This window comes from Lepisosteus platostomus, chromosome 14 (assembly GCF_059453375.1).
Source record: "Lepisosteus platostomus isolate fLepPlt1 chromosome 14, fLepPlt1.hap1, whole genome shotgun sequence".
In the NCBI taxonomy this organism is placed as follows: domain Eukaryota; kingdom Metazoa; phylum Chordata; class Actinopteri; order Semionotiformes; family Lepisosteidae; genus Lepisosteus; species Lepisosteus platostomus.
In genome coordinates, this window is record NC_142624.1 from 1,056,020 (window position 1) to 1,070,071 (window position 14,052).

At 47.0% G+C, this 14,052-nt stretch overlaps 1 pseudogene across 1 annotated transcript; it reads left to right on the forward strand.

Moving 5' to 3' along the window:
* The first annotated feature begins 878 nt into the window (after positions 1–878).
* On the forward strand, positions 879–9,918 carry LOC148648576 (uncharacterized; annotated as a pseudogene). Its single transcript, XR_015926451.1, has 4 exons — positions 879–1,022; positions 1,649–1,702; positions 5,379–6,483; positions 8,984–9,918. The product of XR_015926451.1 is annotated as an uncharacterized LOC148648576 (transcript).
* The last annotated feature ends 4,134 nt before the right edge of the window (positions 9,919–14,052 follow it).

The window sequence follows — 14,052 nt, forward strand, 5'->3', positions numbered from 1 at the left end:
AAGGCGAAACCGAAACCGAGAAGCAGGCTAGGAGATCGAAAAACGGAGAAAAGCAAGAGATAACTGCGCACTAGGGAGCTCGAAGAGAATCCGCAATAGTGAGCGGGGAATTGAGGAAAAAGGAGAACTAAAATAGAGACGGGAGAGAAAGGTGATTGGCGTTTACTTGCGGCGTGAGCTTGTTTTACAGGGTGTGCGCGTGGGAATGCAAGAAGGAAGAGAGGCGCGAGTGGAATGCTCAACACTTACAGTACAACACAAATCTAAGTGCTGTACGCACCGTTTTAACATCACCACAGTTTCCCAGTTAGCTGAGAGGATGAAAGCCTCTTGTTTTATTTCTTTTATTTTAATGACTTAATGACAATAGGTGCTGAAGACGAAAGATACAGAAATTTAGGCTTTTATAAATAGGTTAAAAACAGAGCAGCAATAAGGGGAGGAACTTTTAATCTGGCTGATATACAACAGTTAGTGGAGGAATCTGTACTTGTAGTCTTCCTGATTTATATCAATAATCTAGTTTCTGGCGTCATCAATAAACTAGGGTGCTTTATAGATGATACAAACTAAGGCAAAGGGAACAGCAAAGAAAATTAAAAACAAACTATTTTCACTGTTAAGAAGACCATCTTTTTACAACTGTTCTCTGAAGTTCTCTGCTGTGTGAGTCCAGGAGACACTGCTGAACACTGCGGCTGTGGCAGAGGGTGTGTTTATCGCTGGTTCAGGGCGTGAGAGCAGAAGGACAGTCCCACACAGCTGAAACAGACACACAGACACAGGCAGCAGCAGCACTCTGACTGATCAGCACAAGAGCTGGAGACATGAGCGGACGTTACACACGCCTTGGTGAGTCTGTTTAGTCTGTTTCCATTGGACTCGGTGCACCTCAGAGGTTCAGGTATAAAGACAGAGGGATGGTAACTCTCCACAGTGTTGAGACACAGGCAGCAGCAGCACACTGACACCCTGAGCACGTCGACACCCTGCAGTCATGAGTGATAGAACTCCTCTACTGGGTGAGTCTGTCTTGCCGTTATTTCTACGATTACAAATCAGGCAAAGAGACTAATAGTCTATTTCTGTCAAGCACACAAATTACTGAGGGCATCTTCCCAATGCAAGAGTTAGGAAAGTGCAAAAAAACATGACTACGTGAAAGGAGATAGGATTATTTTTAATTGCTTAAGAAATAACTACCTACAGAACAGGAAAAATGTGCCCGTTTCTTCCTTCATATGAAGACAGTCAGTTCTGCTCTGCTGTTTTCACCATGTACACTGGATATAGCATGAGGATTCTGTCACTACCAGTCTTCATAACACGAGCGAGTGCCAGGGAACTGATCAGTCACGTACGAGCAGGAATAAATACTGTTCAGCACCCTGACATTCCATAAATTGTTTCAAAAATATTTTAACCTAAATAAGTTTTCACTTTAAAATTTAAATATAGTTTTATATTTGTTGTCATTTAAAAAAAAATTGTTTAGAAAATGACTACACCTAGTAAATAGACCCCACTTCTGCCTGCACTGCTGTATTCCTGTCTCTTAGTGGCAAAACTGTTGCATTATATTCTGGGACAGTTCTGACCCCACAGTTGCTTGTGCTGTATTTGCTCTGAACCACATTACTTCTTATACTCTTCACAGCTGGTGGCAGTGACCTGGGTGACGTCTCATTAAACTTACTTGATGGTAAGTAGAGTAGAAACCAAAACAATAGTCATCATACATTACTAAGTAATGTTACTTGTCAAAGTTATATATCAAGAGCTCCTGAACTTGGTAAACAGTAACAGCTGATATATAAATATCCCATAATATGATCAAAATAAGAAAACCAAGCTAGAAAAGTTCAAATACAACTTAAACCAGATCAACTCAATAATTTTCTATGTCCATGGAAGTGGCCTGCTGGCTATTATTGTGGAAATCCCAATCTATTCGATTCATATGGTTGAATTCTTGTATTTTTCTTTCTGTATCGTTCATTTTATATCTTGAATTTGCATTTCATGTTTGATTTTGTCCAAAACAATGCAGATTAGTTAACCAGACGTTCTCCATAAGCTGTAATTGACCTCGGCTTCAGTCCTCAAAGAGGTCTTACATTCAAAACAGATCATACTTGTTTACACCTGAATTACACCCCAACACAGCTCCACTCCCCCATCACTGGTGCTGAACTGGTGCATTGCTGGCCCCTGACTCCTCACTCCCTGTGTTTCTGCCCACGACATGGTGACTCTCCCAGCTGCATCCTGGGAGATGCAGACTGGAGCTCTGGGACCTTTGCTTTGGCTTCTGATTCACTGGGGGTTCTGCCTGGAATCCATTCTCATTATTCAATCATATCAAATGGTCCAGACAGGCCTGGTTTGACCACTGTTATAGGTCATAGGTTATACACCGCCATTCCTAACACAGACCTTACTACTGAAATACTGTACAGCCACAGTCTAGATACACCGACATTCTTGGTCAGCACTGTTAAAACTAGGTCCTGGAAAGTCAGCAAATATGAAATGGAGAAAATTCAAAAGTCATGTCAGATCAGTCATCATCTGCATTTCAAGGGCTGAGGAGAAGGAGCTTTCAAGTTTAAGCATCCGGGAGTTGATGTTGGCTATAGAGCGAGAAAGGGGTCAGAGAATCTGAGAAACCTGCTGATGGAATATTTGAGGGTTAGGGCAGGAGAGCCATTAGAGGTCTGGCGCTCAGCACACAAGAGACTTGAACTCAAAACCTTTAGACGTGAATGAGATGTGCACAGGGTTTAAACAGAAAAGGGAAAATTGAATGATAGAGGACGGGGAGCAGCACCCTGTCGGTTTACATTGAAAGATGCTGGTTCAGCAGACTTTACATTCACGATCTCTCCAGACTTCACATCGTTAGTACTGCTTTTTTCGTAGCTCAGCATTAATAGAAACAAACTGTTCACAGGAGTGAGATTGTGACTGGGGCATTTTTCACTGTGTTGACGACTCGGGGCGCTTCAGCAAAGCGGGTGTGTCGTGCAATAGTGATAGAAGTGTTAGCACTAGAACAGGTTTTGTGTGCTTACAGTACATACAGTAACATTTCCCAACTATACATTAGTGAATACCATCAAACAGGGGTTTCATCAAACAACCGGCAATAATAACTTAAGCCTGAGTTTACCTTCGTGAAACAGAGTTAAGATGAACTCAGCTATCGCGTAAAGTCTAACCCGGTGAGAAAATCCTGACTCAACCTGCTTCGCGAGACAGCTTTCTATATTGTCAAAGAAAGGAGCATTTACTGCACAAGAACAAAACGAAAAACCTGATTGAAAGGTCTGGCGGGAAGAATGTACTGATGTAAAAGATCAATGTTGTGGATTTCTCGTTTATTTTTTAAATAAAACAACAGTGAACTCACAGTTGCTAGAGCAGAAATCGTTAAGAGTCTCAATCCTGCGTGCGAGCGGTGGCGTCTCTCTAAACTAAAGCTTTTCTTTTGCTGTTCTTCTTCCCTGCGCTGGGGTACAGCGGTTCCATTTGTCCCTTGTACTTTCTCGTTTTTAGACTTGTTCATTTTTAATTCGCCCCTTTTTGTTTCCGTTTTTCTCCCTTTCTTCTACCTACTTTTTTTTACCCGTTTTGTAACCATTTTTTTCTGCGTTGGCTCGCCAGCCTCCCTCCTATTTTTCGCCTGGGAACCTCGCTTGTTCACATAACGAGCTGTCCAGTATCCAGCCTGTATCGTTCTCTCTCCGGAATCTCTTGATCTGACGTCTGTCGCTGTTTTCTGTTCATCTTAACCGGCGAGGGCACGACAGTAACGCGATAAAAAACTAAATACCGGAGGGAAGATTAGGAAATGTATTTATTTCTTTGAACCACTATGTATGGTGGACCCGACGCGCCTACTACTGTACAAAGGGGGATGTCCCCTAGAAAAAGGTCACTCTGACCCAGGGACCAGCACTGTGGCACCGGAGAAATTACTTTTCAGAGCGAAGAGCGTGGCGCCTACACCAATACCACTTACACATCAGTTTTCCCTGGACTTGCATTACAGTAAAGCTTTACTTACCTTCAAAGATCTAACTAGAACAGGATAAGGTGTTTGCATTGCTGTACTACTGTGTTCTCTCAGTCCTGACCTGATGTAGGGCTCTGTGCTCTCAGTGCTAACCTGCCGCAGTGCTCTGTGCTCTCAGTCTAGATCTGCTGCAGTGCTCTGTGCTCTCAGTCTAGATCTGCTGCAGTGCTCTGTGCTCTCAGTCCTGACCTGCTGTAGGGCTCTGTGCTCTCAGTCCTGACCTGCTGTAGGGCTCTGTGCTCTCAGTGCTGACCTGCTGTAGGGCTCTGTGCTCTCAGTGCTAACCTGCCGCAGTGCTCTGTGCTCTCAGTCTAGATCTGCTGCAGTGCTCTGTGCTCTCAGTCTAGATCTGCTGCAGTGCTCTGTGCTCTCAGTCCTGACCTGCTGTAGGGCTCTGTGCTCTCAGTGCTGACCTGCTGTAGGGCTCTGCGCTCTCAGTGCTAACCTGCCGCAGTGCTCTGTGCTCTCAGTCTAGATCTGCTGCAGTGCTCTGTGCTCTCAGTCCTGACCTGCTGTAGGGCTCTGTGCTCTCAGTGCTGACCTGCTGTAGGGCTCTGTGCTCTCAGTCCTGACCTGCCGCAGTGCTCTGTGCTCTCAGTACTGACCTGCTGTAGGGCTCTGCGCTCTCAGTCCTGACCTGCTGTAGGGCTCTGTGCTCTCAGTCCTGACCTGCTGTAGGGCTCTGTGCTCTCAGTACTGACCTGCTGTAGGGCTCTGTGCTCTCAGTGCTGACCTGCTGTAGGGCTCTGCGCTCTCAGTCTAGATCTGCTGCAGTGCTCTGTGCTCTCAGTCCTGACCTGCTGCAGTGCTCTGTGCTCTCAGTCCTGACCTGCCGCAGTGCTCTGTGCTCTCAGTGCTAACCTGCCGCAGTGCTCTGTGCTCTCAGTCCTGACCTGCTGTAGGGCTCTGCGCTCTCAGTCCTGACCTGCTGTAGGGCTCTGTGCTCTCAGTCCTGACCTGCTGCAGTGCTCTGTGCTCTCAGTCCTGACCTGCCGCAGTGCTCTGTGCTCTCAGTGCTAACCTGCCGCAGTGCTCTGTGCTCTCAGTGCTAACCTGCTGCAGTGCTCTGTGCTCTCAGTCCTGACCTGCTGAAGTGCTCTGTGCTCTCAGTCCTGACCTGCTGTAGGGCTCTGTGCTCTCAGTCCTGACCTGCTGTAGGGCTCTGTGCTGTATCAGTCAATCATTATCAAACACTGAGAAACAGTGTGAGAGACTCTTTTCCTGCACAGTGTTCCTGTTCTAAAGATGAAGACTGAAGCATGTCAGTCAAAAACATAACCACAGTTTACTTGTTATTCAGCAGGAGAGGAAGATTCAACAGAGATCAGGATCCTGCTGGTGGGGAAGACTGGAGTGGGGAAGAGTGCAGCAGGAAACACCATCCTGGGGAGAGAGGAGTTCACATCTGAGCTCTCTCCTTACACAGTGACACAGCACTGTGAGAAGAGGACAGGAGAGGTGTCAGGGAGGAGTGTTTCTGTGATCGACACTCCAGGCCTGTTTGAGACACGCCTCTCTAACAAGGAAACTTTACGTGAGATCCTGAGCTCCATCTGTCTGACCTCCCCGGGACCCCATGTGTTCCTGGTGGTCCTCCAGCTGGGCAGATTCACACAGGAGGAGAAGGACACAGTGAAGCTGATCCAGAAGACCTTTGGAGAGACAGCAGCAGATTACACCATGGTGCTCTTCACACATGGGGATCAACTGAGGGGTAGAAGTATTGAGGATTTTCTCTGTAGGAGTGATGATCTTAAGCAGTTTGTCAGACAGTGCAGTGGGGGTCATTATCATGTGTTTAACAATAAGAATCCAGAGAACCGCAGTCAGGTGACAGAGCTGCTGGAGAAGATAGACAGGATGGTGGAGAGGAATGGAGGAGGCTGTTTCACCAATAACCTGTATCCAGAGGCTGAGGCTGCAATCAGGAAAGAGCAGGAGAGGATCCTGAGGGAGAGAGAGCAGGAGATCCGCAGACAGGGGAGGGAGCTGGAGAGGAGATACAGGGGAGAGGAGCTGGAGAAGAAGAAGAGAGAGATCTGGAGAGAAGAGAGGAAAAGGGCCCGAAAACAAGCAGAGAGAAATAATGAATTTATAAGGAAATGTTTGATTATATTAGGAGGAGCAGCCATAGGAACAGTAGCGGGAGCAGCAGCATTGGGAGCAGCAGCATTGGGAGCAGCAGTGGGAGCAGCAGTGGGTGGACCAATAGGATTTGCAATAGGAGCAAAATTAGGACTAGCAGTGGGGGGCACAGTTGGGGGCACAGTTGGGGGCACAGTGGGGGGAGCAGTGGGGGTGACAGTGGGGGGCGCAGTGGGGGGCACAGTGGGGGGAGCAGCTGTGGGTTTAGGAGGATTGTTGAAGTTTAAGGATGAAATACCGGAGAAATGCCGAATGCAGTGAGAGCAGGTGTGTTGGTGTTGTGATGGATCAGGGACTGAGGCAACAGATCCAGGAAGAGTCTTCAGTCATCAAGGTGGAAATACACCTTAGAAACACAGAACAGAAAAAATCAAAATACCCCTGTCTACACAAAGACAACCTGAAGGGTTGGATGCACAGACAGCAATAACAAGCAAAATAAAAATAAACAACAATAAAAATAGAACAATAAAATATCATACCTTCATGTTGAACACAGGCTTTCAGTCTGAAGTGGAGAGTCTGCAATCTCCAGGGCAGATCCAGTCCATTGACTGACCCCAGCCAGCCCCTGAGGAGTGTGTGTGCTTGGACAGTATATTAAAGGAGCTGCTTATAATGTAATCAGGAGCTGTACTTCTGTCACTCCTGCAGTTGAGGTGCTGGTCATTTTAGTTTTGAGCTGTTTTTATGATTTAAGGCTGAGAATCTTGTAACTCAAATGTGTGGACGAATTGTTAATTCATAAATAAAAGATTTGTTTAATAAGAAATCCTAGTTGTTACTGACCAAATAGAATTATTTTGAACTTTGTGTGTCCAACAGAGAAGACATGATCCGGGTGTGTGTGAAGCAGGCATTTCCTTTAGTACTTGTGCACACTGGAGCCAAAGCTGATGAAGCACTGACTCCACTCACTGATACAAAAGGAGGCTTTTTACACAAAATGACAAACAGAAAACCCACCCAGAACAGCTCCAGTACAATTCCATGCCATATACTGTATGGTGTAAAGCCTAGGTGTGTGATAAACTGTAAGAATATTCTCGGGTTCCTTTAATCAGTATTTAAGCAGACGTAGAATTTGTTCATCATGGCTTTAGCAGTTATCAGTCTCTCTCAGTTCTGGTCAGGCAGCCTGAGGCTGGCTCTGCCCTCACGTTCCAGGGACGTAGCCAGCTCACACTTAAGTTGCAGTTAGTCATTTTCCCTTATTCTAGCAGGATAGTTAGTAAATTATGTTAATAAATTATTTACAAAGTACCAGCAAACTAGTGAAATAAGAGAAATAAATGTTTGATCCCTCAAGCTGTTTTTACAATGTTTTAGGTTGCTGAGCTGTTTCAGCTGCTTGTATTGAGAGAATCCTGAACTGTCCTTCCAGAACACAAGTAAACAGAACCTTGACTCACCCAGAGGCTGTCTGTGCTCAGTCTGCTCCTCCCAGATGCTGACTCTAAGTCAGCACTGCTGTGGGTTACAGGTCTTGTTATCAGTACTGCTGTCAGCGTTTGTCTACAGTATTCTGTACAGTACTGCATCTCTCGTGTCTCTCTGTGCTTACTGCACACTCAGTAAAGACACTTAAACCTCAGTCATGTTTCAGAGCTCCCTGCAGGATCAGCAGGAGCCTCCTGGGGTAGTTGTAATAGTGGGGTGACGCAGTAGGCCGACAGAGGTGTCTGTTCCTGCAGGGCACTGGTCTTCCTTGGGGAGTTCCCTGAAGACAATTCGTATCTCAGCTGGGAGAGAAATTGAGCTGACACAGGAGTCTGTCCCTACAGTACACAGAGAGCAGGAAAAACATTGTCCCTGTTGTCTTTACACTATGAACCTGGGTGTGGCAGTAAGCCCAACAGCTCCAGAGGTCTGGGATTGTACCTATCTGTGTGGAGTTTGCATGTTTTCCTTTGTTTGAATGTGTTTTTGCCTGGTTTGCCAGTTCCCACCTGTCTCACAAAGACACACAGTTCACACAGCCCATGGCTTCCCAATGCTAACCCTAACGACCTGAGACCTGAAGAATAAATAGATCAGGGATGGAAACCCCAGGCCACAGGGACAGATCTCAGCAGGTTTCACATGTATCTTCCAATTAACAACAGATTAAGATCTAAATCAACAACACGTTTGACATTTTTGTCAAATTAGTTCAATTATGTCATTGGTATCAGGGCTGGACTGAGCACCAGAGGCCTCTGAGGCCTTGGAGCTCCTCACCCCTTAAACAGAGAGTGCCCTATCAGTGCTGGAGAATACCCTGCTTCCTCAACACTCCTACCCATCACTCAGCATGTAGACACGGCACCACTCAGCCCAGCAGTGGACACATCTGTGCAGGAGATGTGCTGACTATCTACCTGCCAGCCACTACCTGTGAGCCGCTGAGGCTGTCTCAATTGATACATTCGCCAGTTCTGTTGTTGCTTTCAGAGTTAGGTAAACCAACATGTTTCTGTACCAATAGGTGATACATGGACAGCCTCTCTATGTAAGCTTCAAGATTATTGTCTACTGCTGCTCCCTTAGACTCTGAGTTTGTTACAACGTGGCATTTTCACCCTTCTATTATGCATCTAAAAACTCATAATAAACTCCTTATAGGTAATTCAACTCTCCCTTTTCCACTTAGAAGAAAGAGATTAATATTCTAGCCAAAGTTCTCTAGTTATAATCCTAATAGTCAAATGATTTTCCTAATGGCATTAGCATATTGAATTTGTCTATTTTCTCTTATGTACAGTACTGCATGTGACACAGTTCCTATATTATCCTGGGCAGAGAGGCGTTCAGATCAGAGACCAGCCCCTCCTCACTCACTCTGAGGAGCCAGGAGGCACAGGGAGAGGTGTGTGGGAGAAGAGTCACTGTGGTCGACACCCCAGGCCTGTTCAACACTGAGCTCTCTGGAGAGGATCTGAGAGGAGAGATCCGGAGAGCTGTCCAGCTGTCGGCCCCTGGACCCCACGCTGTCCTCCTGGTCATCCAGCTGGGCCGCTTCTCCCAGCAGGAGCAGAGAGCAGTGGAGACCCTGCAGGAGCTGCTGGGAGTGGGGGTGAGCCGGCACACAGTGGTCCTCTTCACTCATGGAGACAGGCTGAAAGGCAGGAGTCTCCAGGAGTTTGTCCAGCAGGATGGGAACCTGCAGAGGATCATTCAGAAATGTGGGAACAGGTCACCTCTTCAACAACACTGACTGGGGAGACGGCTCTCAGGTCAGGGGGCTCTTGGAGAAGGTGGATTACAGCCGTTATTACAATGTCAATGAAGAGCTGAGCCTGGAATAGTGGGAGCCTCTGGCTGAAATAGGGAGGGAACAGGAGGCAGGAGCACAAAATCAAGACAAACTAGAAAGAGCCGGAGCACCCTTAAGAGGAGGGACAGCAGCAGTCTTTTCCAGCAGTAAGATAAACTCCAGCAGAGCTGTTTTTTCATTCCTGCAGCTTTAATACTGTACAATAACACTGTCAAACGAGCACTGCAGTTGCGTCCACAATCATTGATTGTTAAAATGAACTGAATCACTGTATTATTGTATGATATATCTTGTAGGATTTCCTGGTGCATTTCTTACATTATTCTGTAGTTGAATATGTGTGTCGTTTTCTTTTTATTGCAGATGGTTGTGATGCAATATTGCCAGATGAAATTCCCAGGTTTGGATAATAAAGGTCTTCCAATCTAATCTAAAATAACGGTTTCCTTCTCCAGGGCTGTAATGTTTCGCCTGTTTATAAACACAGTCACTTTGAGCACTTAGGGGTCATGTTCCCTGACCTCATCCTTAGAATCTTTAGAAGTCCTCTCTCAGGTTCTCAGAATGTGAAACAGTTACTGGAAAAGTGACAGGTTGCCCAAGTAAGAACATAAGAGACATTACAGATAAGAGCAGACTGTTCCGAACCTTTCTGATTCTGCATGTGTTGGACAGGCCATTGTGGAAACAATGCATAAGAGCTGCAGCAATAAGAATAACAGGAGAACACAATATTTCGACTACTGTACATAATCTCTTCCTGATGCTGCGAGACTGCTTGTGTTGTGATCTGTAGTTCGGGACCCGATGCAGACGGTGGAGAAGGACGACAGAGAGGAGACCCCGGGGAGTGACGGGAATCAGGGCAGGCTGACGAACAGGGGGGCGTGACGGCAGTGAACTGGAGCGTGGGGGGCGTGACCAAGGCAGACAAGTCCAAGGTGTCCAGGGGGGAAATCCAGCTGAGAAAAAAGACAAAGACAGTTAAAAACTGGAACGGGATCCGGTGCAGGGATGGGGAATAAAAACGGGGGTGATGGGGTCAGGCGCTCCGAGCCCCAGAATCAGCAGGGTCTGGACGCAGGCATAGGGCGACTTGGTGGTAGGCGGTCCTGCGGGCCTCCAGGCGTCCGTCTTCCAGTGCAGAGCCGGGAGTAGAGTGACCGTCTGGCTTAAATAAGGAGGAGCAGGATTGAGGGCAGGTGCACATAATCCCCTAAAATGTGAAAGAGCCAGAGCGCCCTTAAAAGGAGGGATTACAATCATGACAGCTTGTTGCAAAAACAAGTTACAGGACAGTATCCTCACATAAATGAAGATTTCAGACAATCTGAAGACTGACATGACACATAGGTCACCTGCCAGTGTCAAGGTGATAAAGAGCTCAAATGGAATACTTTAGTGTACCCCAGGCAACATGTTCACAGATAGGTCCATAAAATGAAGGTAGGTACCTCGCAAATCCCCCACAACAAAATCAATTGCCAAGACTTAAGAGACTCCATCTCTACTCTATGAATTTACATATATGTGTAAGTGAGTGCAGATACAGGACACTGTTGGTGCAGAGTGTAGATACGGGACTCTGTGGGCTGTCCAGTCTCTCTCCTGGGGGGTCAGTGTGTCTGGGGGCTGTCCAGTCTCTCTACACCAGGGCTGTCCAGTCTCTCTCCTGGAGGGTCAGTGTGTCTGTGGGCTGTCCAGTCTCTCTCCTGGAGGGTCAGTGTGTCTGTGGGCTGTCCAGTCTCTCTCCTGGAGGGTCAGTGTGTCTGTGGGCTGTCCAGTCTCTCTACACCAGGGCTGTCCAGTCTCTCTCCTGGGGGGTCAGTGTGTCTGGGGGCTGTCCAGTCTCTCTACACCAGGGCTGTCCACTCCTGCTCCTGGAGGGTCAGTGTGTCTGTGGGCTGTCCAGTCTTTCTCCTGTGGGGTCAGTGTGTCTGTGGGCTGTCCAGTCTCTCTACACCAGGGCTGTCCAGTCCTGCTCCTGAGGGGTCAGTGTGTCTGTGGGCTGTCCAGTCTCTCTACACCAGGGCTGTCCACTCCTGCTCCTAAAGGGTCAGTGTGTCTGTGGGCTGTCCAGTCTCTCTCCTGGAGGGTCAGTGTGTCTGTGGGCTGTCCAGTCTCTCTACACCAGGGCTGTCCAGTCTCTCTCCTGGAGGGTCAGTGTGTCTGTGGGCTGTCCAGTCCTGCTCCTGGAGGGTCAGTGTGTCTGTGGGCTGTCCAGTCTCTCTACACCAGGGCTGTCCAATCCTGCTCCTGGTGGGTCACTGTGTCTGCAGGCTGTCTAGTCTCTCTACACCAGGACCCTCCAGGAGTGGATCTCCGGCTCTCTCTCCCTCAGGATCCTCTCCTGTTCCTCCCTGATCGCTCTCCCAGCCTTTGGATACAGGTCACTGCTGAAACAGCCTCCTCCATTCCTCACCACCATCCTCTGGGCCTTGTTTTAAAAAACTATTTTATGTACAATTGCACTCAATATCCGCTGTGAAGACCTTCATAACGGACAGGGGAGACGTCACTGCCTGGGTAATGTGGCTTTAGTGAGCGAATCACCTGCGAGCCTCCCACACAGGTAACAGAGTAACTCCAAGATTAATCCATGGGAATACACCTCTGTGGTGTGAATTTGGTAATTAATGATTGATAATTAATGCGTACAAAGTCGTAACCGATCTTGGTTTTCATTTGCCCTGAAATCTGCACAGCGTGCTCAAGGTCTTGTGTTTGAAATGATTAATTACACCTCAGACGAATGTACTATAACCCTATTCAGATCGCCACACTCAATCCTGTTCTAATTGTAGTATCATATAAAATGAATCCTGATGTAGGTGAAAGAAGAGTCGTTTATTACTGTATGTATGCATACAGGAAAGCAACTTTCCACAGCCAGTCCCCCTGAACGGTTATAAAGTTAGTCTTTTTATACAGTGTAACAAACAAGGTATTAGCACATACATCATATGACTTGCTAACTGTCGACTCAGTCCTTTTCGTTCTTATGCTGGTCTAACAGAAAAACATCTCCTTATACCGCACTTTGCCAAACAAAACCAAACAAAACCGAGAGTCTGCAGGCAGCGTGCCATGTGACTGACAGGGCCTCTGGACTCGGCCGGCGAGGGGCAGTAGCAAACTAGGGAACAAGGCAGGAGCACAGCAGAGCAAAATGGGGGTCAGAGCCAGAAGCATACGGTATCAAAACATGAGGGGTATCCAAAGCCATAGTCGAGAGGGTCCGAAGTGGAGTGACACAGAGCTCAGGACAGGACAGAAGGGCAAATCCAGGAGATGAGGTCAGGGCCAATTTCAGGTTGTGAATCCAGGGAGTACCACAAGAGAGACAGAGCAAACTCTCAGCAGAAAACTCTATACCAGAGCCCCAAGTACTCTGAGAGCAGACCTTAAATATCCTGAATCTACCTGACATGGGCATGGTTCAATATTGCTCACAGGTGATTCGGGTTTCCAACACATTTCCAACAATTCTACATCCAATTAGAAACAGTCTGTGTCAGACAGAGAGACACAGCTCAGTTCAAGTACTGTATATGGATGTTCTCAAATCTTTTGAAGTCATTATCCTAAAGGAGAGCAATGAGTAATATTCAGAATGTGAACACATTACAGCACTATCATTAACAGTTATGACTGCTTCCTTAATCCACTTTTGTTTGCAATGGGATTGATTCAAAAAAATAATATATCTTTAACTGTTTTAAACTCATACAGAGTTGTTGATGCCAAGGTAACTTTACAGCAGTGCAGATGACTTAAAACTCTCATGTTCAACAGCCAATTACAGTCGATAGAAAGGTTCAGTTAAACAGTTTATTAATTAAACACAATGTCCTGGAGTCTAATTAAAATGTAATCCTATTAGAGTAAAAGCAATCCAGACAATGAACCCACTTGGAAATGGGACATTACAGTAGGCATAGTCTCTGATTGCTGAGTGTCATTAGTGAGAGTGTCGTGAACTTGCACACGAGACAAAGGCATTGTGATTCCCACATCACCTGAGCAGGGGAGGCCAGCAGCCCAGGTGCTTTGTGATCGTGTGACTTAGCAGAAATCCAGTTCACACTGCTCACAAGGGTAAGACTGAGAGGCGTGCCCAGGCAGACTGTTGGCAGGGCTGGAACCAAAACTGAATTTCTACAGAAGCTGGTGTGGTGGAAGACCATGCCAGTTGTCCAGTTGTGCTCTCTGTGTCTGGAGCAGGGGGTATTTCTGCACACCCTGGCACCATCACAAGATTCATGTGCAACGTGGCCTTTGGACACCTTCCCTGCAATCTCTTCTGAACCCCTTGCAGTCTCCAGCCTGCTGTAGCTGCAGCTTCCTCACTCTGGACCCCGACTCCCAGCTGAGGCACAACTTCCTGCTTGCCAAGAGCACAAGAATCCAGCTCTCAGAGCACAGGACCTGGGTTTGAGAGGGAGAGGAGGAAAGACCCAGGAGCCCTGTTAGCGAAACAACTTCATAACCTTGAGAGCAGCACAGGAAACCCAGCCAAAGGAGAGTCCACATCAGGCTCTTTAACTTTCACTTTCAGGAGCCCATAATTATC